The following is a 25,597-nucleotide window of genomic DNA, read 5'->3' as shown; positions in this document are numbered from 1 at the left end:
AATATTTACAGTCAGAGTAGTACCAGGAATTGTCTTACTTGTTATGCAGTTTGAGGGCGTGCTAAAGTAAATGGATCAAGGGAAAGGGATTCTTCAGGTGCACGGCTGCAATATCAAGGCAGTGTGGTTAGGCATGCTGTGCAAGTTACTAGCAAGGTATATTGGTGTAGCCAGGAGTTTTCTTATACACTTGCAGGGTGGTTACCTTAAGTTCACATAAGAACGCAGCCTCCGCACACTGCCACCACTGACAGCCACAGCAAGGCGCGGGAGCGCCGCTTCCCTCCACTGGACCACCACTGTTTGACCCACCTCTACAGGGGACGCCATAAGGGGACCAGACCTGACATAGGAACGAGTCAGGCATCTACCAGAAGGTATAATCTCATCAGGACTATATCCCTATACCAACTAGACAGCGCTATGTCCACTCCTAACTATCTATTGCACTGTATTTTATAGATCCCCGTGACCCCATATCTACTGTGAACTTAAGGTAACCACCCTGCAAGTGTATAAGAAAACTCCTGGCTACACCAATATACCTTGCTAGTAACTTGCACAGCATACCTAACCACACTGCCTTGATATTGCAGCCGTGCACCTGAAGAATCCCTTTCCCTTGATCCATTTACTTTAGCACGCCCTCAAACTGCATAACAAGTAAGACAATTCCTGGTACTATTCTGACTGCAAATATTGTGCTATGTATATAATGTATATATCTGTACACTGTCCTGTGATCCCTCTTCCTCATCCCCTCTTTGCCCCTTTCTCCTCCATTCCTCCGCCCTCCTAATCACCCCTCTAATCCAGTCTCCCCTTCCCTCTTTCCCTTCCCCCCCCCCTTTTTTGTCATAGTCATGCTTTTTCTACACTCACCTTGGATGATAACTGTATATAATGTAATTGATTGTCTCCATTGACACCTTTTATGTCTTCTCCTTTTACCGTAGCAACGTAATGATTAAGGCCGCATGAAGGCCAAAACGTCTACTGTCGCCCTGAAACCCGGTTTGATTGTCTAATTTTGTCTCATTTTGTCCACAATAAATGAACTTTGCATTCAATTGAGTGTGCGATGAAGTAATTCTGTGTACTTACACTGCTGCGGCTGTTTTGGCGTTGACAAATTGACGTTCCGAAGGTTAGAAGTCTAGAGCTGCGATGCACACTCTATGCCTCCCTGTTGTCTTGCGGAAAACCTTTCTCAAAGGTTGTGTAAAAGCGTGTTTGCACACTCCAGCATTCGTGGGTTCCTTTCCAGGGCGGGAAACATCTGGCAAAATTTACTCTTATAACGTGGATCTAACAGTGGCAACACAGTAGTCAGCACTATTTAGAATCCTATCTATACGGGCATCATGTTGCAGATAGTGCAGCAAGAAGGCGCTCATATGTCGGCTCTTCCATGATGTCAAAGCCCATGGTGTGTTGGAGGCTGGGTAACACTGATGCTTATTTCCTCCATCCTCTCCTACCAACCACAAACAACAGAGAGTGTATGATTATCCTCTTCATTTCCTGACTGTTGCTCGCCCATCACCTCTTCATCCTCCATTTGTTCCTTGGCTTCTGCACCTTCACTAACAGTTTGTCTGGTACCATGAGCCCCCCTCGATCATTGTAATCCACCCTCCCTTGGCACCCGCCTGTGTGTCGACAGTCTGGAACTTCGAGACATTGTTATCCCTTCCGCATCCTCCTCTGCTCCCTCCTCTTCCTCTGAAATCACCACCTCCTCCCGCAGGCTATTCAAAGTCTGCTCCAGCATGTAGATGACTGGAATAGTGATGCTGATGATGGCATCGTCAGTGCTAACCATCTTAGTAGCCATTTCAAAACTGTGCAGAAGGGTGCAGATGTTCTTAATCTGTACCCACTCAGCAAGTGTGATTTGCACGTCTGTATTGTGCTGGCCCAGGCTATACGACATGAGATACTGCGTCAGGACTCGTTGTTTCTGCCACAGTCGCTGCAACATGTGCAGAGTGGAATTCCACCGTGTTGGCACTTCGCATGTCAACAGGTTATCTGGCATGGACAAAGACCTCTGTAGTGTTGCAAGTCGATGACCCACGGGGTGTGAACGGCGGAAGTGAGCACACAGCTTCATTGCTTTCAGCAGCAGCGCATCCAGGCCGGGATAGTGGTGGAGAAATTGCTGTACCACCAGGTTGAGGATGAGACATGCAAGGCATGTGTGTGAGCCTGCCTTGGCGTAGGGCCAAAACCAGGTTCGCACCGTTATCACACACGGCCTTCCTTGGCTCCAGGTTCAGCGGAGGCAGCCATTGCTCAAACTCAGCCTGGATAGCTGTCCACAACTCTTCAGCTGTATGACTGCGATCTCCAAGGCATATTAATTTTAACATTGCTTGATTGGGTGAGCTCTGGCTGCACAGTACGGAGGTAGTGGGGATTCGTTCTGCACTGTTGGAACGCGTGTCTCATTAAGAAAGAGGTTGAGGGTGCAGGTGGAGGCCCGAGAGGAGGCTGAAGAGGCAGAAGCAGTGGAGTAAGTGTTAAATATAGAGGTTTGTCACGCAGTCAGCGAGATGTAATGCCCCTGGCCATGCTTACTCAGTCAGATGTCTGTGGTGAAATACACCCTGGCAGACATAGATTTTGTCAAGGAATGGGTGATGTTGTCTGCGACATGCTGGTGTAGTAAAATAATGGCGACTGGGCAACTGGTACTGGGGGACTGCGACGGCCATCAGCTTTCAGAAACCGTCTGTATCCACCAGACAGAAAGGCTGCATTTCCAAGGCCAACAGATTGGAGATGGTGGAGTTCAACCTCTTAGCTTTGTCATGTGTAGGAGGAAACAATCGTTTACGTGATCACAACTGCAGGCCTGAGGACTGGCTGCAGGGCTGAGAGAGGGTGGAGTAGGGTGAACACGACAAACTGCTGGACTGTGAGTGAGATACAGGAGGAGATCTTACGGTGGATTGAGAAAGATGTGGTGTGTTCGTTGAAGCAAAAACAGCATGTCCACTTCCATTACAGCTGATGGGCTCTCACTCAGCCTGACTGGAGAGGGTAAACAAGTGGAGGTTTTGCGGTCGGAGACCTGCGTAAGAACACTTGGTATGGTTGACAGAGGAGGAATAAGCAGCAGATGCATTTGTTGGGGCGGCCGATGTTTGGTGAGGCCCACTGGTCCACATTTCAACGCAGTGAGATTGCCAGAGTAATGCATGTTGATCCCGCATGTGACGGTTCATGCATGTAGTAGTCAAATTATTGCAATTTTTCCCTCTACTGAGTCTTTTTTTGCAAAGTTGGCAAATAAAGTGAGTTGGCTCATCGTTTGCAGTGTCAAAAAATGCCCAGGCTAGGCAACCTTTGTCGAGCCCGCGAGCTGAAGACTCGCGAGCTGAAGACTCGTGACCATTGCCGGCCACAACCACAGTTGTGGCCAAGGATGCAGTGCTCGTCGTGGTTGCATCATTCCGTGTCTGTGTCATAGGCCACAATGTAACCTCCTCGTCTTCCAGCTCCTCAGATGAGCTACTCAGCTGCATGCCTCTGGGTTCACACCATGTGGGATAGAATCATAGAATGGTAGAGTTGGAGGGGACCTCCTGGGCCATCTGGTCCAACCCCCTGCTCAAAGCAGGATTCACTAAATCATCTCAGACAGATATCTGTCCAGCCTCTGTTTGAAGACATCCATTGAAGGGGAACTCACCACCTCTCGTGGCAGCCTATTCCACTCATTGATTACCCTAACTGTCAAAAAGTTTTTTCTAATATCTAATCTGTGTCTCCTCCCATTCAGTTTCATCCCATTGCTTCTAGTCTTTCCTTGTGCAAATGAGAATAAAGATGATCCTTCTACAATGTGACAGCCCTTGAGATATTTGTAGACAGCTATTAAGTCTCCTCTCAGTCTTCTTTTTTGCAAGCTAAACATTCCCAAATCCTGTAACCGTTCCTCATAGGACATGGTTTGCAGACCGGTCACCATTCTGGTCGCTCTTCTCTGAACTTGTTCCAGTTTGTCGATGTCTTTTTTAAAATGTGGTGCCCAAAACTGGACGCAGTATTCCAGATGAGGTCTGACCTAAGAGGAGTAATGTCCGATAATGACTTCACGTGATCTAGACTGTATACTTCCGTTAATACATCCCAGAATTGTATTTGCCTTTTTTGCTGCTGCATCACACTGTTGACTCATGTTCAGTCTAGGATCTATTAGTATACCTAAGTCTTTTTCACATGTACTGTTGCTTAGCTCTATTCCTCCCATTTTGTATATGCTTTTTTCATTTTTATTGCCCAGATGTAGTACTTTGCATTTCTCCCTGTTAAAAACCATTCTGTTAGTTGCTGCCCACTGCTCCAGTTTATTTAGGTCTTTTTGAATCCTCTCTCTCTCTTCTCTAGTATTAGCTATCCCTCCTAGCTTTGTGTAATCAACAAATTTAATCAGTTTACCCTCAATTCCTTCATCTAAATCATTGATAAAGATGTTGAACAATACAGGTCCCAGGACAGAGCCCTGTGGTACCCCACTTGAGACATTCATCCAACGGGATGTGAAGCCATTTACGACCACTCTTTGAGTCCAATCACTAAGCCAGTTATGAATGCACCTAACAGTTGCCTTGTCCTTTCCATACTTGGTCATTTTTTCAATAAGGATGGTGTGAGATACTTTGTCAAATGCTTTGCTGAAGTCAAGATATACTATATCTACAGCATTTCCCTGATCCACCCAGTCAGTGATTCTGTCATAGAAGGAAATTAAGTTAGTCTGACATGACTTGTTAGCTACAAAACCATGCTGACTCTGGTTAATCACTTCATTCTTATCCAGGTACTTACATACATGTTGTTTAATAATTTGTTCAAAGATCTTTCCTGGTATAGAAGTCAGACTCACCGGCCTATAGTTCCCTGGGTCCACCTTCTTCCCCTTTTTGAAGATAGGAACAACATTTGCTCTTCTCCAGTCTTCTGGGACTTCTCCTGTTCTCCAAGAATTTTCAAAGATTATGGAGAGTGGTTCTAAAATTTCTTCTACGATCTCTTTCAGTACTCTGGGGTGTAATTCATCTGGACCTGGAGACTTGAACTCATTTATGTTAGCTAAATATTCCCTCACAATCTTTCTGTTTACAGATAACTTGGATTCTTCTATTCCTTTAATAGGACCGTGAAGATCAGTTGATGTTACATTTTCTTTCTGAGAGAAAACAGATGCAAAATAGGAATTAAAAAGTTCGGCCTTCTCAACATCCTTTCTTACCATTTCACCATTTTCATCCTGTAAAAATCCTATAGCATCTTTGACTTTTCTTTTACTTTTGACATACCCCAAAAATCCTTTTTTATTGCTTTTGACATCTCTTGCAAGCCTTAATTCATTGTCAGCTTTAGCTAACCTGATATGTGCCCTGCAGGATCTGCAGACTACATTATAATCTTCTTTAGATATGCCTCCCTCTTTCCATTTGATAAACATTTCTTTCTTTCTTTTTAGCATGTTTTTAAGTTCTGTGTTTATCCATCCTGGTTTCCTTAAATGCTTCCCATTCTTCATACTTTTCGGGATTGTTAACGATTGTGCTTTGAGAATCTCATTTTTAAAAATTTCCCATCCTTCCTGGACATTTTTGTCCCTAAGGACATCCAGCCATTGGATCCCTCCTATTCTCTTTCTGAGTCACTTAAAATCTGCCTTTCTGAAATCTAACCTTGAAGTTTGAGTCTTCACATGTCTTCCTCCTCTAGTTATCCAAAATTCTATAATAGCATGATCGCTTCCTCCTGGGTTTCCAGCCACTTTTACCTCCTCAACCATTTCCTCCCTGTTTATAAGGATTAGATCCAAAGTAGCAGATCCCCTTGTTTTCTCCCCTACCTTTTGGAAGATAAAGTTGTCAGCAAGAGAGGATAAGAATTTGCTTGACCTGTTAGTGTTACTTGAGAGAGATTCCCAACAAATGTCTGGATAGTTGAAATCTCCCAGGACCACTACGTCATATTTTTTGGAGAACTTGGTCATTTGATACATAAAGAGTTCATCCATATCTTCAGCTTGCCCAGGTGGCCTGTAGTAAAGGCCTACAATGGTGTCCTTTCTGTTGTTCTCTCCTTGTATTCTTACCAAACAGTTTCCACAGAACTCCCAGTCTCTGAAGCTTCAATCTCTGTGCAGATATGCGCTTTTCTAACATACAATGCGACACCTCCTCCTCGTTTATCAAGTCTGTTTCTTGCAAATAAGTTGTATCCTTTTAGCCTTGTATTCCAATCATGTGTATCGTCCCACCAAGTTTCAGTGATTCCAATGACATCATATTCCTTTTCCTGCGTTAGTAGTTCCAATTCTCCTTGTTTGTTGCCCATGCTTTGTGCATTTGTATAAAAACATTTTAGTTTGTGATTGGTTTCTCTTCCTCCCATATTTTTATTATTTAAATTTTTTTGTCTTTGTTCTTCCTTTCCACTTCCAATAGCAGAGATCTCAATAGTATTTGTCAGCTGTATAGCTTTTTCTGGCCTTTTGCTTCCCTTCCCACATTGTTCTAGTTTAAAGCTCTCCTGATGAGTGTAGCAAGGCGACTTCCAAATACATGTTTTCCAGTCTTCGTAAGGTGCACCCCATCTCTAGCAAGTAGTCCATCATATAGGTAATTCATTCCGTGATCCAGAAATCCAAATCCTTGTTGACTGCACCGTCGACGTAGCCAGTTGTTCACCTGTAGAATCTTAGTCCACCTCATTGTTCCATGGCCATCCACTGGGAGGATGGATGAGAAGACCACCTGCGCTCCCAATTCTTTCACTTTCTTGCCTAAGTCTTCAAAGTCACTGCAGATGGTTTCCAGGTCCTTTCTTGCGGTGTCATTTGTCCCCACATGTATTAGCAGGAATGGGTAGTGATCTGTAGGTCTGAAGAGTCTTGATATCCTGTCAGACACTTCTTTAATTTTTGCTCCTGGAAGACAGCACATTTCTCTTGAGGTTATGTCTGGTCTGCAGATAGCGGCCTCTGTACCTTTCAATAGGGAATCCCCCGTGACCACCACTCTCCGTTTTTTCTTCACAACATTTTTCTTTCTCCATCCAGGAGGATTCTGAGGGCTTACAAGGTTATTCATTGTGGGCAAAGTCTTATCTGGCTGTATTTCTTCATGGTTGTCCTGCGTCAGAGCCTGGTACTGGTTCCTGAGCAGCATAGGTGCTGACTGCCTCTCAATCCTCCTGCTTCTCTGGGTCACGTTTCCATTCCTCTGTTTCGTCAGGTGCAGTTCGAATTTCTTCTCTTTCTGTATCATGAAGAGATAATTCTGCTCTGTCTAAGAACTCTTCACCTTCCTTAATGATTTTCAAGGTCGTTAACCTCTCTTCTAGATTTCGCAACTTTTCCTCCAACAGGGACACAAGCTTGCATTTCTGGCATGTGAAGTTTGACTTTTCCACTGGCAAGTCTGTGAACATGTAGCAGGATATGCAGCTCACCAAATGTCTCCTGGACTCTTCCATGTTCTTATCCAGTGTTCTTTGAGCTCGCGGAGACTCTTCACTTATCCCAAAATGCAGTGAGAATATGCAAATTGTCTCCTCAGGACTCCTCCCCTGGTTCACCGATGTCCTCCTTTCAGCTCCAACAGCCAAAATCCAGTGTTCTTTGAGCTTGTGGAGACTCTTCACTTATCCCAAAATGCAGTGAGAATATGCAAATTGTCTCCTCAGGACTCCTCCCCTGGATCTACAACCTCATCATCATCCTGTTCTCTCATTCCTCGCCCTGAAAGTCACCCTCCTCCTCTTCCTCCCCTGATAGCCCAGTACAGTCGGCGTGCGCCTCAGGTATCTGAGTTTCATCAGGATCAACACTCCCCACAGTGGTTAACGTCTGGTGATGAGGGTCAGGATTCTGCTCAGACTCTACTTCGTCCTGCCCCGAATACAACCTAAAAAAAATTTGGTAATCGGTGAAGATGCTTTCCTCCTCTTGAGTCTGTGAATCTTTGGAGCAGACCTCTGATGCCTATGGCATAGAATGTGTAAACAGCTCTGCAGACTCGCCCATCTATGGCTCCCTACAGTCAGTTGGGCGGTTGCAGAGTTGTGACGCGGTGGGAAACTAGGGTAATTGGGGTGCCACCTCTGAGGACTGTACTGTGTGTGATGTTGTGGTGGAGGAAGAGGAGAGGCTACTTTATGCAGCTTGCCATCCACAGGAGCACATGCTCTTTCTGGCCCTCATCTGCAAGGTGTACCGCTGTGCTGCTGCCAAAGAAAGGGAGTGAAGAAGCCCGTCCAGTAACAGAAGTTGTCAGTTGTCTTTCAATAGGACGTAACGATGTTGGTTGGTTAGCTTTCACTAACATTACCACCTACCCCACATACACCTTGAACACTAAGCCTATTCCCACTTCCACCACGACCTTGCTTTTTCCCACTCATGTTGCTCACATAGTGTGGTTGGAGAACGCTGTTAGCAACAAAAAATTAGATTTTTTACTGTGAATGAGGCCTGTGTAAAATAGAATATATGCTCCAAAAAATTTGAAACTGAGATGTGGCTTGCTGTATGACGTTAGTAACAGAAGAAGTTACATTTTTTACTGAGCACGAGGCCTGTATACAATAGAATATATGCTCCAAAAAATTTCAAACTGAGATGTGGCCTGCTGTATTACATTAGTAACAGAAGAAATTACATTTTTCACCCTGGATGAGGCCTGTATACAAAATAATATATATTCTCAAAATATTTCAAACTGAGATGTGGCCTTAGTAACAGAATTTTTTTTTTCTTTTTTACTGTGGATGAGGCCTGTTTACAATAGAATATATGTGCCAAAAAATTTCCAAATGAAATGTGGCATGCTGTATCACGTTAGTAACAGAAAAAAAAATTGATTTTTTACTGTGAACGAGGTTTGCATACAGCTGAATTTCACAGCCAGAAAATTACAAGCTGAGATATGGCCTGGTGTATCAGGTTAGTAACAGAAAAAATAAGGCTCTACAACGTTATCTGGGCTTTACTAATTTTTACTGGAAATTCATCCAAAATTATTCATTAATTGTTAAACCCCTCACAGACATGACAAGGAAGGGGTCTGATTTTTCCAAATGGTCTGATGCCTCCCTGCAGGCTTTTTCCTCCCTAAAGAGCTGTTTTGCCACTGCACCTATAATCAGTCAACCCGATTTTTCCCAATCCTTTATTGTGGAAGTTGATGCGTTGGAGGTGGGGCTGTGTTGTCTCAGGGTCTGTCCCCTGATAAATGGCTTCAATGCGCTTTCTTTTCTAAGAAATTATCTTCAGCTGAGAGAAATTATGAAGTGGGTAATAGCGAGCTTTTGGCGATTAAATTGGCATTCGCAGAATGGCGACATTGGTTGGAGGGGGCTGTTCATCCTATTACTGTTATCATTGACCATAAGAACCTGTCAAATCTTTAATCGGCTAAACGTCTCAACCCTAGGCAAGCTAGACGGTCCCTGTTTTTTACTAGGTTCAATTTTGTTGTCACTTTCCGTCCCGGAGCTTCCCTGGTGGTGGTGACCACCAAGAGAACCCTGCCCCGATTTTACAGAAGGGGGTAATCATTTCAGTATTATACCCTGAACTGGAGGGTGAGGTGATGGAGGCTCAGGGGGACGCCCCTGCCTCCTGCCCTTCAGGAATCTGTGCTGCAAAGTAATTAAGGAACATCCCAACTCTGTGCTTGCTAGTCATCCAGGTGGTAAGGCAACTGCAGACCTCATTTCTCGTCGTTTGTGGTGGCCGGGGTTGCATCGGGATGTGGTTGAACACGTATCTGCTTGTAGTATTTGCGTGCACTCTAAAGTATTTCATACCCGTCCCTTTGGTACACTTGACAGGAAACACTTGCCAGGTCCGGACCTGAATGTGAATGACTTTGTGTGGTTGTCTACCAGGAATATCAAGTTGAAGGTTCCTTCTTGGAAGCTGGGACCTATATTTGTTGGTCCCTATAAAATAACCGAAGTCATAAACCCAGCATCGTTTTGTCTTGAGCTACCTCAGGCCCTTAAGATCCACAATGTCTTTCACAGGTCTCTGCTCAAGAAATATGTGGAACCTCTTGAGTCCTCACTCCCACCGCCGCCCCCAATAATGATTGATGGTAATTTGGAGTTTCAGATTTCGAGGATTGTAGATTCTCGTCTCCACCGTCATTCACTACAATACTTGGTGCACTGGAAGGGTTATGGTCCAGAGGAAAGGATGTGGGTTTCAGCATCAGAGGTGAATGCCCCCAGGCTGGTTCATTCATTACACACCTCTAATCCTGAGAAACCTGGTCCTGAGTGTCCAGAGGCCACTCATAGAAGAGGGAATACTGTCACAGGTGTGTCAGCTGTAACAATCGCTCTAGATCTGGCTGCAGAAGGTCACTGCGTTTGGCATTGCAAACGCCTTCTTAATCCGTCTTACTTTTCGACCCAGCGGCAACCTCCCTCCTGCTCTAATTGACTTACCCTGGTCTTGGTGTTTATAAACTCTCAGTCTGCTTCAAGGAGTCGCCGGTGATATTCTCATTTTCCCTTGGGAAGGCATAGAGCAATAGCAGTTGACTAGCTTCCTCCCTGGTGCCCTTGGAGGACGTTTGGCGTTATCTCTCTGGTGTCTGCTCAAGCTAAGTCCCCCCCCACCTTTGTTTCTCTCCCTTGTCTTTAGTTTATAGTGGGGACTGACCACTGCTCACCCTCACCCCCTCCCTATCTAGGGCCTAGCTCTAGGGATATAAAGGGATTAGGTTTCCTGTTCGGCGATAGGTGCGGAACCTATATAGGGACGGTAGGACAGGTAGGGTGATTTTATATCTGTCTAGGGGGTCTCCACTCCCCCTTTCCCTAGCGTTTGGGCTACCCTCCCCTCATCCCTTCGTGTTACACTTAGTCTTTCCCACACCATGCGTGACAAAAATAAACATGTGTAATTGCAATAATTTTCAGGAACAAGTTCAAGGGTGCCAATACTTTCGGCCATGACTGTATAGCTCTCTGTGATCTTATGCTTTAGCTTATATGGCATTTCTAATATGTCCTTTTAATTATGTATCTGTTTTAATGTGCAGATATATGTGACAGATATTATGCTATTCATTGATATACATGAGGCTATACACCAGATATACAGTATATCTCTGGTTGACCTCATTGTCTGTATGTTGATCTCATGGTCTGGTTGATCTCATTGACTGTATGTAAGGCAACACCTGCATGTGTTGGGGCTGCCTAAAAGCCGCAAGACTTGCAGCTGTGGGAACTGGAACATGTGTGTAGTCTCCCCTATGCCCTCCGCATGCCACCTTGGATATCTACAAATTTTTGACAGACCCAGATCTGGAAGACCTTCCTCCATTTTGCAAGGTTTGAGAGACTGTGCTCCTAAGCACATTTACAAATGATCAGTGAGATAAATGCTTTTTTTCTCCTACAAATTAGTTATGGGCACTAAATTTCAAGAAACACACTGTGAAAACTATTTCAAGGTGCTTTAGGGTCCCTACAGCTTTGCATAAATGGTTCCTTGAGGTATCTAGTCTATGTTGGCGTTGCGGGGTGCGTGGGGAGACAATGTCACATATATAGTGATCTTGACCGGCTCTAGTAGCTTTCTAGGACAAGGTCATCAGAGTTATTAAGGAGGTGACAGGAGTATCAGTACCTAGGACACCAGAGGCTACACTGTTATACATGTTTTTTATTCTCAAACAGGTGTATAAGATAATCACTATTAAAAAGGAGGAGTTCAGTAGACCCCCCTTCTTTAGAAGAATGGTTTATAGAGATGGCTAGAAGCCATGTAATGGAAAAACGGATAGTCCAAACACAAGAAGAGACCATTACAACCGCTAGTAAATGGTTTCACTGGGAAACCGTACCCTATTTTCCATTCTACCAAACTATCCTAAGTTTTTAATCCAAACTACGCTATAAAGTGATGAATACCCATGGATCCCCTTGATTTTCCCTATTCTTCTCCTTGTTTACCCTCCTTGAAATGTATTTATTATCCATACACTACATCAGTTTCATGATATTTGTACCAGGAGTATCGCTCTTTATTCATATGCTTTGATGCTTTATGTAGTGAAGTCTATATATCGCTTTTTCCGTTCTTCCTCTTTCAGACTTTGATTTTCTGCTTGTTATATTATGATGTTACAAAATCAATAAAACTTTGAATTTGAAAAAAAAAGAAAAGGCTACTTTCCTGTGTGAGTTTTTAGATATGCAACAAGATGTGTGAATTCACTGATGTTCAGCAACTTTTGATTTAGCACTGTAATATTTCCCACATTCTGAACAAGAAAATATCTTATCCTTTGTGAATTTTCTGATGTGTAACAAGACATGATTTCATTGTAAAACATTTCCCACATTCTGAACATGAAAATGGATTCTCCCCTGTGTGTATTTTCTGATGTCTAACAAGACATGATTTCACTGTAAAACATTTCCCACATTCTGAACATGAAAATGGCTTCTCCCCTGTGTGTATTATCTGATGTGTAGCAAGTTTTGATTTAGTACCGACATATTTCCCATATTCTGAACATGAAAATGGTTTCTCCCCTGTGTGAATTCTCTGATGTTTAACAAGACTTGATTTCACTGTAAAACATTTCCCACATTCTGAACAAGAAAATGGCTTTTCCCCTGTGTGAACTCTCTGATGTGTTACAAAACTTGATTTCTCTATAAAACATTTCCCACATTCTGAACAAGAAAATGGTTTCTCCCCTGTGTGAATTCTCTGATGCATCACAAAATTTGATTTGTGTGTAAAACATTTCCCGCATTCTGAACAAGAAAATGGTTTCTCCCCTGTGTGAATTCTCTGATGGTTAAAAAGTACAGACTTCTCACTATATCGTTTTCCACATTCTGCACATGAAAATGGCTTATCCCCTGTGTGATTTTTCAGATGTGCAAAAAGCTGTGTTTTCTGATTAAAACATTTCCCACATTCTGAACATGAAAATGGCTTCACCCCTGTGTGAATTCTTTCATGTGTAAGAAGACTTGACTTCTCTCTAAAGCATTTCCCACATTCTGAACATGAAAATGGCTTCACCCCTGTGTGTATTTTCTGATGTCTAGCAAGACATGATTTCATTGTAAAACATTTCCCACACTCTGAACATGAAAATGGCTTCTCCCCTGTGTGTATTATCTGATGCGTTACAAGACATGATTTCTTTGTAAAACATTTCCCACACTCTGAACATGAAAATGGCTTCTCCCCTGTGTGTACCATCTGATGTGCTACAAGCCATGATTTGTGTGTAAAATATTTTCCACATTCCGAACATGAAAATGGTTTCTCCCCTATGTCAGCTATTTCATGTTCAACAGCCCTTCTGTGACTTTTGTTTTGCATATTTGTCTTTGATGAAGCAGAAAAAGGGACCTGCTGAAAAGGATCAGATGGCAGATTTTTCCTGATAACATCTTGAGGTGTATCTGGTATAATGACATGTTCTTCACAAGTATCTGATGTGATACCAAGAATATCTGCTGAAAAATCTGAGAGTATCAGACGTCCCTCTGAGCTTCTGGTACAGTCATCTGCTAAGAATAAAAATGATTTTATTATTTTTCAATAACATTGCATTGGAATTATATTACTATTTATATGGTTGTGATGGTGTGATATGGTATGTGGGTATCATTTTGTGTATATTTATATATTACTGATTTTCATAGTGTTCTCTTGTTGCTCTGTGTCCCTCTAATGTTGACTTCTCTTGTAGGATGGGTTGATATTGGTTAATTGATCAATAGCTGTTATTTATCATATGATATCAGCTCCCACAGCTTATTATACTGTTATCTGTGCACAGGGTCAGTGAATAATGCAGTTTGCTAATATGCTAATGGCATATTGAACCAGGCTAGCTTGTTGATTTTGTAAAGCAATTGAAGGACCAACAATGCCACCTCCCACCTGACCTGTGAATGAGGATAGGGAATTTTAAATATCACAGCCAGGAGAGACACTGGTTAGATTCTGTGTGGGACAATGATGTGAGGACATGTTAGAGAGAATGGGAGAAACCTGGATGACTTTGAAAATACTGCTGGATGAATATATACGGAAAAGCATATGGACTATTTTATCCTCTGTCTGCTAGATTATTGGACTCTCATCTCCCGGGACATTTATGCAGTTACCAGACTGCATTCATGTTTCTGGACTGAGATTACAGTGTTAGGTCACCAGGTTATGGCCTTACAAATTTTCATTACTTGATTATAGCCATATTTTCAGTTCATGTTTCCCTGTGTCTGTGATAAATCGATTCCAGTTACATGTTCAGAGCAGACTCATATTTTATTATGATTCCATCTCATACATTTTCTGACAGGTACAATCCTATAGCAATGAGCATATTGGAGTAGATTGGTCATGTACACAAGTCATGGCTTTGGAGAAAAAGTAAGATTTTTTTTTATATATTTTTGTCAGTAACATATTAACAGAATAGTAGCCCCTTCTCCCATGCCCTTTCCTGTAGCGTTTGTCCAGAGATGACAATTATACAGTGTCTTCCTGCAAATTATCATACAAACATGTCGGCCATGAAGTGTTACAAGCTAAGGCTGTGTGCCCACGTTGCGTTTTTTTAAGCGTTTCCGCAGCGGCAAAAACTCTGCAGAAACGCTTAAAAAACGCATGGTAGAAGGCCTGCCATGTTCCCCAATGATAATCCGCATGTGCTGTGCACATGCTGCGGAAATTTCCGCTGCGGATTATCATTGCGGAAAAAAACGCAGCACTACCAATTATTTTGCGGAAGTGCTGTGTTTTCGCCACCATTGACTTGCATTAGAACGCGCCAATTCCGCAAGACTGCATCTGTACTTGCGTAATTGGCGCGTTCTAATGTACGGATGGTACCCGGGTGTGGAGGACAGGAGAGTCTCATCCACACCCAGGTACCAAAAAAAAGCTGTAAAAAAAGAATAAAATAAAAAATAAATGTATATCTACCTTCTGGCGGCCCGCGGCGCGCTCCTCCTTGCTTCCCGGCACTTCGCGATGGAATGAAGGACCTGCGCTGATATCAGAGTCATGTGACGGGTCACGCGACGCTGACGTCGGCAGGTCCTTCAGTTACCGCTGCCGGCAAGGGAGAACGGAGTGAAGCAGGACATCGGGGGGCCATTGGAGGGTAAGTATACATTTATTTTTTTATTTTTTGACATTCTCTCTGGTCACACTATATAAATCCATGCTGTTTGCATGGATTTATATAGTGTGACCTAGTTGTCACAAGCACTTTCCAAGTGATGCTAAAATCGCTTGGAAAAGCGCTTGTCAACCCGCATGCGGAAATGCAAGTGAAGAACTTCCACATGTCCCTGGCAGGAAAAACGCATGTACAATCCGCATGTGTTTTTTTCTGCCAGGGAGATGCAGAAACGCTCAGGAAAAAATCCTGAGCATTTCTGCATCGTGGGCACATACCTAACAAGCTAAAATGCAAATGTATTTCCTCTTAACACAGACCTTAGATAGATTGACACCTTCTCACAGGCCAGAGTTTGGAAGAAAGAGGAAATGGTTTGTTAAGTTCAAAGGCACTCACAAACAATTCCCGGCCACCAGCCGTAGCCAGGTCGACTGCGATATGAAATATTGTGAGTTCCATAGGTCCGACAGTAACGGGACCCACATGTTTAGTGACCATGTGTTTGGAAGCTATCTGAGTTAGAGACACACCTGTGGATGTATTTTAATGCACACCTGAAACACACTGCTCCTTTGTGTAGCATCATGGGAAAGTCTAAAGAAATCAGCCAAGATATCAGGAAGAGAATTGTGGACTTGCACAAGTCTGGCTCATCCTTGGCTACATTTTCAAGATACCTGAAGGTGCCTCGTTCATCTGTACAAACAATTATACGCAAGTACAAACAAGATGGGAATGTCCAGATATCATACCGCTCAGGAAGGAGACGGGTTCTGTGTCCCAGAGATGAACGTGCTTTGGTCCGACATGTGCATATCAACCCAAGGACTAAAGCAAAAGACCTTGTGAAGATGATAGTGGATACTGGTAAGATTATGTCAATAACTACAGTGAAATGAGTATTGTATCAACATGGGCTGAAAGGCCACTCTGCCAGAAAGAAGCCATTACTCGAAAAGAAACATAAAAAAAGCCAGATTAATGTTTGCAAATGCACAAAGGAACAAAGACCTTAATTTTTGGAGACATGTCCTGTGGTCTGATGAAACTAAAATTTAACTTTTTGGGCATAATAACCATTGCTATACTTGGAGGAAAAGGGAGAAGATTGTAAGCCTAAGAACACCATCCCAACTGTGAAACACGGGGGTGGCAGCATCATGTTGCGGGGTTGTTTTCCTGCAGGAGGGACTGGTGCACTTCACAAAATAGATGGCATCATGAGAAAAGAAGATTATGTGGCAATACTGAAGCAACATCTCAAGAAATCAGCCAGGAAGTTAAAGCTTGTGCGGGGATGGGTCTTCCAAACGGACAATGACCCAAAGCATACTGACAAAATGGTAACAAAGTGGCTTAAGGATAACCAAGTCAATGTTTTGGAGTGGCCATCACAAAGCCCTGATCTCAATCCTATTGAAAATTTATGGGCAAAGCTGAAAAGGCAGGTGCCAGCAGGGCAACCTACAAACCTGGATCAGTTACACTAGTTTTGTCAGGAGGAATGGGCCCAAATTCCGTCCAACTATTTTGAGAAGCTTGTGGAAGGATTTCCCAAATGTTTGACCGAAGTCATTCACTTTAAGGGCAATGGTACCAAATACTAATGAAATGCATGTAAACTTTTGACTTTGCAGTAAGTAATAAAAATGCCTTAAAACATTCTCTCTCTCTCATTATTCTGGCATTTGGCATATATTAAAAATTATTGTAATTCTAAATGAACTAAAACGGGAAAGGTTTATTCTTCTTTCATGTCAGATAATGAAAAAACATACATATGTGTCTTTTTATATAGTGTATGTAAACTTCTGGTTTCAACTGTATGTCATGCAAGGCAATAGAAACATAGGCTGAATATGGAAGCACTGGGGGATCTGAATAAGTATCTACAGCAGTGTCCTCGGCAAACATAGTTGTCAATTTCTGTTTCTTCTGTAGATCACCTAGCCTTACACTGGTGCTTGAAAGTTTATGAATCCTTCAAAATGTTTCATATTTCTGCATAAATTTGACCTAAAACTACATCAGATTTTCACACTAAAAGTAGATAAAGAGAGACGTCTATTTGTACTATCTAGCAGGTCAGTTACATAATATTATGAGGTCAGTCCTTCCCTAGGCCCATGGCTGATTATTTTCTAACTACCAGAGTGGCAGTTTAATTTGTTTTCTGGAAAGACCACCTTATACTAATAATAATGTTTTTTTGCAAAGTTGGCAGATATCGTGAGTTGTCTCATACTTTGCGTTCTCAAAAAAGGCCCAGGCTAGGCAACCCCTGCCGCCCTTGCAAACTGCAGACCTGTGACCGCTGCTGACCACAGCCACAGTTGTGACTGAGGATGCAGTGCTTGTCGTGGTTGCATCACTCCGTGTCTAGGCGGGAGGCTGCAATGTAACCTCCTCCTCCGATGAGCTACTCAGCTGCCTCTGGGTTCACACCAAGTGGGATCTGCAACCTCATCGTCATCCTCTCTGTTCTCCCACTCCTCGCACTGAGAGTCATCCTCCTCCTCTTCCTGCCCTGACAGCACAGTACAGTCCGCGTGCGCGTCAGGTATCTGAGTCTCATCAGGATCACCTCCCCCAGGGGTTAACAACTGGTGACGAGGGTCTGGATTCTGCACTGACCCTACTTCGCTCAGCCAGGGATCCAACTGAAAAAATTTTTAGTCATTGGTGCAGATGCTTTCTTCCTCCTGAGTCTGTGAAGCTTTGGAGCAGACCTCTAATGCCCATAGCATAGAATGTGTGAACAGCTCTACAGACACACCCATCTGTGGTGCCCTACAGTGAGATGGGCCATTGGAGAGTTGTGACGCGGTGGTAAACAAGGGTAATTGGAGTGCCACCTCTAAGGACTGTACTGTGTGTGATGTTGAGGTGGAGAGGCCACATGATGCAGCGCTTGCCATCCACTGGAGCACATACTCTATCTGGCCTTCATATACTAGGCATACCGCTGTGCGGCTACCAAAGAAAGGGAATGGAGTAGCCCGTCCAGTAAAGGAGTTGTCAGTTGTCTTTGAATAGGATGTGACAGTGTTTGTTCAGTAGAGCTTTCACTAACATTACCACCTACTCCACGAACATCTTGAACACCAAGCCTATTCCCCCTTCCACCACTACCTCGCTTTTTCCCTTGTTGAATGTACCCTTTCCCTCTTTTAACCAGCTGTTTAACAAACCTATGCCCAGACCTGTCAGTCACCTTTCACTAAATTACCAATCAGTATTTATTTGCTCAGATAGTATGGCTGGAGCATGCTATTATTAAAAAAAATTTAGATTTTCTAATGGGGAGCCCTGGATAGAGCAGCATCTCAGCGCAAAACAATTACAAGCTCAGATGTGGCCTGGTTTAAGTAGCATGGTAGTACCAGAGAAAAAATTTGATTTTCTAATGTGGAGCCCTGGATAGAGCATGGTAGTACCAGAAAAAAATTTAAGTTTCAAAAGGTGTACTCCTGTGTGGAGCACAATATCAGCACAACAGAGTTTTATGCTGAAATGTGGCATGGTATCTCTGTCTGGACCATACTATTAGCAAAAACAATTGATCTGCTGGAAGGTCGATTTCACAGGCACACAGGATCCTATCTAAATTATCTGACTTGCAAGCAACCACCTAGCTAACTATCTATCCCACTCTTTCATTATCCAGTAGCAGCAGCAGGCACCGCCTCTTTGCGCTGTTACACTGACAAAATGCTGCCAAAACAACATGTCTGCTCTTTACATGGAAAGGAACATGTGACTTTGGCAGCCAATGACACAAGCCCTTGTGCCTGGATGTTGAAGATGATTCCTGCGCCCTGATTCGCTCCCGGAATCTGAACACATTAAATTAAGAAAAATAAAAAAAATGAAGAACAGTCCACCGCTCTTCTGACCTCTCCTTACCCCCTCCCCTCATCAAACACGTCCCCATCACTCATCATACAGCACCACTATCCTAGCCAAAGTCCTAAAAAATACATTAGTGGAAACACGATCATTTACCGCACTTTTCTCCGAATTTTGATGATTTTGAGTAAAAAAGCTCGGGTGTCCAATCACGAATCCAAATGTGCAATGTTCGTGCCGAATTTGAAATTGGCGAACGTTTTCTGAACATCTCTACAAAAGGCCAGGGCTGTGGAGTCGTGGAGTTAGAGCCCATTTTGGTGGAGCTAGAGTCAGAGTCGGTATAAAATGGACCCACTCCAACTCCTAAAATATATAATAAATTGGGTACAGTAGTACAATGCAGTTTGTGGGGAACATTTGTTTATAAGAATTTGGGAAAGTTATGAAATGTTTGTCCTATTCCTGATCTAAAGGTCTAGACTTTTAGCGGAGATGAATCTGTGCTATAGTAAATTTATCACTTAAACATGAGCCACGTATGAGGGAGTCGGAGTTGTGGAGTCGGAGTCGGTGGCATGGAAATTGAGGAGTCGGAGGTTTAGCTTACTGCCTCCACAGCCCTGCTAAAGGCTACTCTGTGTCTGAGTAGCCATAGACACAAACTGTGGCACCAAGTCCCATGAGGTTCGTGTAGCCAAAGCACAAGCGTCAACTTACCCATCAGAAATGTTGCTCCAATCCATCTTTAAATTGGGTACCATTTCTGGTGAGGCACGTACCACTGAAAAGAGGTAGTGTGTGCACATCTGAATGAATTCAGCATTACTTACCCCACCGCCTCCCTTCATTAAAGACTGGTGTGCATGGTGCCGATCTTGAGGAGATTGTCCAAGACTTAGTTTTTTGTTTTTTTTTTACTATGGGCCTAAAACTAAACAGGCAGGTATTTGCTGATAGAGGCAATAACCAGCCTGCTGTACTCAGTCCTGTGTCAGAGTTGTCACCAAACGCTCCAGCCAGTGACTTATCTGCTCCACGTCAACGAGCAGCTCTTCTTCCAGGCTGCTTTGTTGATAGGGCAAGACTTCCAATGTCATGGTGATTGAAAGCCGGCTTTCCGCAGTTAAACTAACACAGCATGACATCGGCAGTCATGCCCCATCAACAGAGCAGAGTGGAAGAGAAGGTGAATCACCAGTAAGAACAGTCTGTGACCACTATGTGTCAGTAGAGATCGGCAGCAGGCACAAAAGGTAGGTAGGAAGTGACTACTTGCATGATAGTTATTAGCACATTTTAAAAATAAAAAAAGAATATAACCAGGTAACCCCATAACGAATCAGCCCCTACATCCACATCAAAAATTTCATATGAACACACCTGAAAAAATCCCGAACAGCTAAAGTTACTCTGCAAGCCAGTGACTGAGTAGAACCTGTGACTTCTCTTCATTTAGTGATCACTACTCACCTGTGCGGTTATCTGTAGGAATCTCCTCTTTACACCGCTCATCATCCCTCACATATGTCTCTGTAGTATTAATATGGGTTAAATCTTTACCCTGAAAGAAATATTGTAAAAGTCACAGACAGATAAAAACATTTTAGAAGATCCGGACAACATCTAATGTCTATGATCAGCTTTATCCGGTCATCTCCACCAGATGTAAAACAAACACTAAATGGCCACATTACTAGAGACACCCATCTAGTCGTGTGTTGGATCTTCAGAACCTCAGCAATTAATTGCGTCCTAGATTGAATAAGGTGTTCCCCAGGAATACTGGCCCATGCCAATAGGATAGGTTTTTGCAGTTGCAGCAAATTAGATGAAGGAGATGAGATGTTCAGAACATCCCATTCTACCTCGTCCCAGAGATGCTTTATAGGGTTAAGATCGAGAAGCTGGAAAAACAAGGAAAACTCAATGACATATTCCTGGTGGTAATGGAAGATCCTGGCACCTCCTGAAGAGAACTGCTGGGTGACATAAAGGTATATTTGTGGTACTGCAAAATATACTGTAATTATGTAATAGAAGATTGACAACATAATGCAAAGCTTTTGCCTAAACTCCCCACAGCCCCTCCTCATAACTACTCAAATCTTTTCCTCCAGGCTCCAAAACCAGCTTCTCCGCCATCACAGAAGATCAACTTTCCTCTTTACTCTCCAAATCACATCTCAACACCTGTGAACTTCACCCAATCCCGTCCCACCTCACCCCAAACCTTACCACAGTCTTCATCCCAACCCTAACCCACCTCTTCAACCTGTCACTAACAACTGGTGTCTTGCCCTCATGCTTCAAACATGCCTTGATCACGCTATCCCCCCATATCACTTCTTTCCTATGCCTCAAAAGTACTGGAACAACACGTCCATTTTGAACTGTCCTCCCATCTCTCCTCCTGCTCCCTCTTTGACCGCTTACAATCTGGCTTCCGACTGCACCATTCCATTGAAATTGCCTTGACCAAAGTCACCAATGTCCTACTAACCGCCAAATCAAAGCGACACTACCCTGTCTTCCTCCTGGGCCTGTCATCTGCCTTTGAAATAGTGGACCATTCTCTCCTTCTACAGACTCTCTCATCTCTTGGCATCACAGACTTGACCCTATCTTGGATCTTCTCATACCTAACAGACCAGACATTCAGTGTCTTCCACTCACACACCACCTCAATGGGAGATAAGCTGTACGCCAAAAGTGCTTCGGGGCTGTGCTGACAGGGTCTCACCAAGTCTCCCCTTCCTATGGGTAAGCATACAAGTCTGTAATCCTTTGCTAGCTTTTTTTTGCTTACGGCCATTGGGCCTCTTATAATACATGGCGATTGGTTAAATAAGCTCTGTATATACTACACTGTTCAAACAATAAAGGGATCACTCAAATAACACATCCTAGATCTGAATGAATGAAATATTCTCATTGAATACTTTGTTCTGTACAAAGTTGAATGTGCTGAAAACAAAATCACACAAAAATCATCAATGGAAATCAAATTTATTAACCAATGGAGGCCTGGATTTGGAGTCAACCCCAAAATTATAGTGGAAAAACACACTACAGGCTGATCCAACTTTGATGTAATGTCCTTAAAACAAGTCAAAATGAGGCTCAGTATTGTATGTGGCCTCCACGTACCTGTATGACCTCCCTACAACGCCTGGGCATGCTCCTGATGAGGTTGCTGATAGTCTCCTGTGGGATCTCCTCCCAGACCTGGACTAAAGCATCCGCCAACTTCTGGACAGTCTGTGGTGTAACGTGACGTTGGTGGATGGAGCGAGACATGATGTTCCAGATGTGCTCAATCGGATTCAGGTCTGGGGATCGGGCGGGCCAGTCCATAGCTTCAATGCCTTCATCTTGCAGGAACTGATGACACACTCCAGCCACATGAGGTCTGGCATTGTCCTGCATTAGGAGGAACCCAAGGCCAACCGCACCAGCTTATGGTCTCACAAGGGGTCTGAGGATGTCATCTCGGTACCTAATGGCAGTCAGGCTACCTCTGGCGAGCACATGGAGGGCTGTGCGGTCCTCCAAAGAAATGCCACACCACACCATTACTGACCCACTGCCAAACCGGTCATGCTGAAGGATGTTTCAGGCAGCAGATCACTCTCCACGGCGTCTCCAGACTCTGTCACGTCTGTCACATGTGCTCAGTGTGAACCTGCTTTTATCTGTGAAGAGCACAGGGCGCCAGTGGCGACTTTGCCAATCCTGGTGTTCTGTGGCAAATGCCAAGCGTCCTGCACGGTGTTGGGCTGTGAGCACAACCCCCATCTGTGGACGTCGGGCCCTCATACCACCCTCATGGAGTCGGTTTCTAACTGTTTGTGCAGACACATGCACATTTGTGGCCTGCTGGAGGTCATTTTGCAGGGCTCTGGCAGTGCTCCTCCTGTTCCTCCTTGCACAAAGGCGGAGGTAGCGTTCCTGCTGCTGGGTTGTTGCCCTCCTACGGCCCCCTCCACGTCTCCTGGTATACTGGCCTGTCTCCTGGTAGCACCTCCAGCCTCTGGACACTATGCTGACAGACACAGCAAACCTTCTTGCCACAGCTCGCATTGATGTGCCATCCTGGATGAGCTGCACTACCTGAGCAACTTCTGTGAGTTGTAGAGTCCGTCTCACAGCACATGCGGATTATCATTGGGGAACATGGCAGGCCTTCTACCAAGCACTTTTTTAGCGTTTCTGCAGCGTTTTTGGCGCTGCGGAAACGCTTAAAAAACGCATCGTGGGCACACAGCCTAAGGATGGCTTGTTTCACCTGCATGGAGAGCTACTTTGACCGCATGTTTACTTCACAGCAAAACCTTCCAAATGCAAGCACCACACCTCAAATCAACTCCAGGCCTTTTATCTGCTTAATTGAGAATGACATAACGAAGGGATTGCCCACACCTGTCCATGAAATAGCCTTGGAGTCAATTGTCCAATTACTTTTGGTCCCTTTAAAAACAGGGTGGCACTGAAACTCCTAAACCTTTCATCCAATTTTAATGTGGATACCCTCAAATGAAAGCTGAAAGTCTGAACTTCAACTGCATCTGAATTGTTTTGTTTAAAATTCATTGTGGTAATGTCTAGAACCAAAATTAGAAAAATGTTGTCTCTGTCCAAATATATATGGACCTAACTGTAGTTGAAGATTAGATTACAATTTAAAGTGGTAGCAGAGTTCAAGGCCAGAGGACTTGAGGGAATGAAAAATACAGACTGTCCAGGGAGCATGAGGACGTCGGTTACTGTTTTCTACGGACATCCCTGCAATGTTCGAGACCTATGGCCAGAACGAGGCACTGGGAAGGGTGTCTTATTCCTTTCCCACAACAGGATGCTGGACGGGGAGACGTGTGAAGAAAACAAGATGGGACTCATGGGAGTTGCGGGGCTGGAAAGAGTATCCCAGGGGCCACGGGAGCCATCCGGCAAAGGAATAGCTCAGGCTGAACAAATGGAGAATGTGGAAACGTACAGTGCTGTAACTGCGATTGAACTCAAGATGCTAAGTAAAATTGAACTGTTGGTTATGAAGCAAGCGTCCCCTAATTTGTCTGCGGATGTTCCCAGATCCGTGAGCCTGGATTCAGCGGAGGCCTGCGGCCGAAGCATGAGTGTTCTGCACCACACGCACAGCACGGGACACTGTTTATTTGGGAAGTGCCAACATGTGGTAATACACCAGCCCCTCGCCCATGAGGGCACCTTACACTCGGATAATATGTTCGAGTCCCTGCGGTTACATGTTTTGCAGCTTTTAAAACAGTCGCAACACATTATTATTTATTTATATAGCGCCATTGATTCCATGGTGCTATACATAAGGAGGGGTTACATACCAAATATCACTTACAGTAAACAAACTAACAATGATAGACTGGTACAGAGGGAAGAGGACCCTGCCTTTGTGGGCTTACATTCTACAGGTTGCAGGGATTGCCTGTTTGTTAGACAATTCCCACATGTGTTGAGGCTGTATAACAGTCGCAAAACATGCAGCCACAAGGTCTTGAACATATTATCCGAACCCAATATACTCAGATAACACGCGAGAATGCTTGTGTAACAGGTTATCCGAGCACGTTCACTCATCACTAGTGTCAAGTTCTCCTTCAATGGAAGTCTTCAAACAGAGGATGTACAGACATCTGTCTGAGATGGTTTTGTGAATTCTGCATTGAGCAGGGGTTGAACACGATGACCCTGGAGGTTCCTTCCAACTCTAACATTCTACGATTCTCAGATGATGTGGGGGATGATGTGATCGTAAACCCTACATGGAGTGAAGGCCATCCGTGTGACGTGCACAGTTTGGAGGAGAAGGAGGTGGTCACGCTAATCCAGCTGCACAGCAAAAGAGGAAGAAGGGTGGAAAGCACAGTGGACAGCCCCTAGCCAGTACGTCATCTGCTACTGCCCCCCTTCCCAACGAATTGAGCATACCAAAGCCAGCTCAAAGGAGCTCCCTGGCGTGCATTTCTTCAGGCAATGTGCCGATGACAAGAGATGGGTGGTTTGCACGCTGTGCAGTCAGAGCCTGAAGCGAGGCATAAATGTTCTGAACCTGAGCACCACCCGCATGATGAGGCATCTGCAATCAAGGCATGAGCTGAAGTGGAGTAGACTGAAAAAACAGGGAAAATCTGAGACTCCTCCTGCTCCCTCTTCTGTTGCAGTCTCGGTCTCTTCCTCCAGCTCCCAATCAACAGGGCCACTTGGTTCCCTGCAAAGAGAGGATGTGACAGAACTAACAGCAGTGTCACTGAGCTTCTCCTAGCCATCCCATGGAAGTGTTCAGCTGTCCATCCCCCAAACACTGGAGAGAAAACGAAAATACACCCCTAATCCAACCACGAGCCCTGGTCCTGAATGACAGCATTTCAAAATTCCTGGCCTTTGCAATGCTGCTATTCCGGCTGGTGAAGACAGTTTTAAAAAACTGATGGCGGTGGCTGTCCTACGGTACGGTGTTCCTAGGCGTCACTACATTTCCAGATCAATGGTAAGGTCTACAT

The 25,597-nt window shown here is 44.1% G+C and overlaps 1 pseudogene; it reads right to left on the bottom strand.

The window, feature by feature from the left end:
- Positions 1-10,900: 10,900 nt before the first annotated feature.
- Positions 10,901-25,597, bottom strand: part of LOC141270732 (uncharacterized) — a 48,131-nt pseudogene continuing 33,434 nt past the window's right edge.

The sequence above is a fragment of the Phyllobates terribilis genome, unplaced genomic scaffold, assembly GCF_046119375.1.
Source record: "Phyllobates terribilis strain yellow unplaced genomic scaffold, ASM4611937v1 Scaffold_5__5_contigs__length_657084704, whole genome shotgun sequence".
NCBI classification, from domain to species: Eukaryota; Metazoa; Chordata; class Amphibia; order Anura; family Dendrobatidae; genus Phyllobates; species Phyllobates terribilis.
Note: the sequence above shows the minus strand (reverse complement) of the source record. Positions and strands in the feature narration are given on the sequence as shown.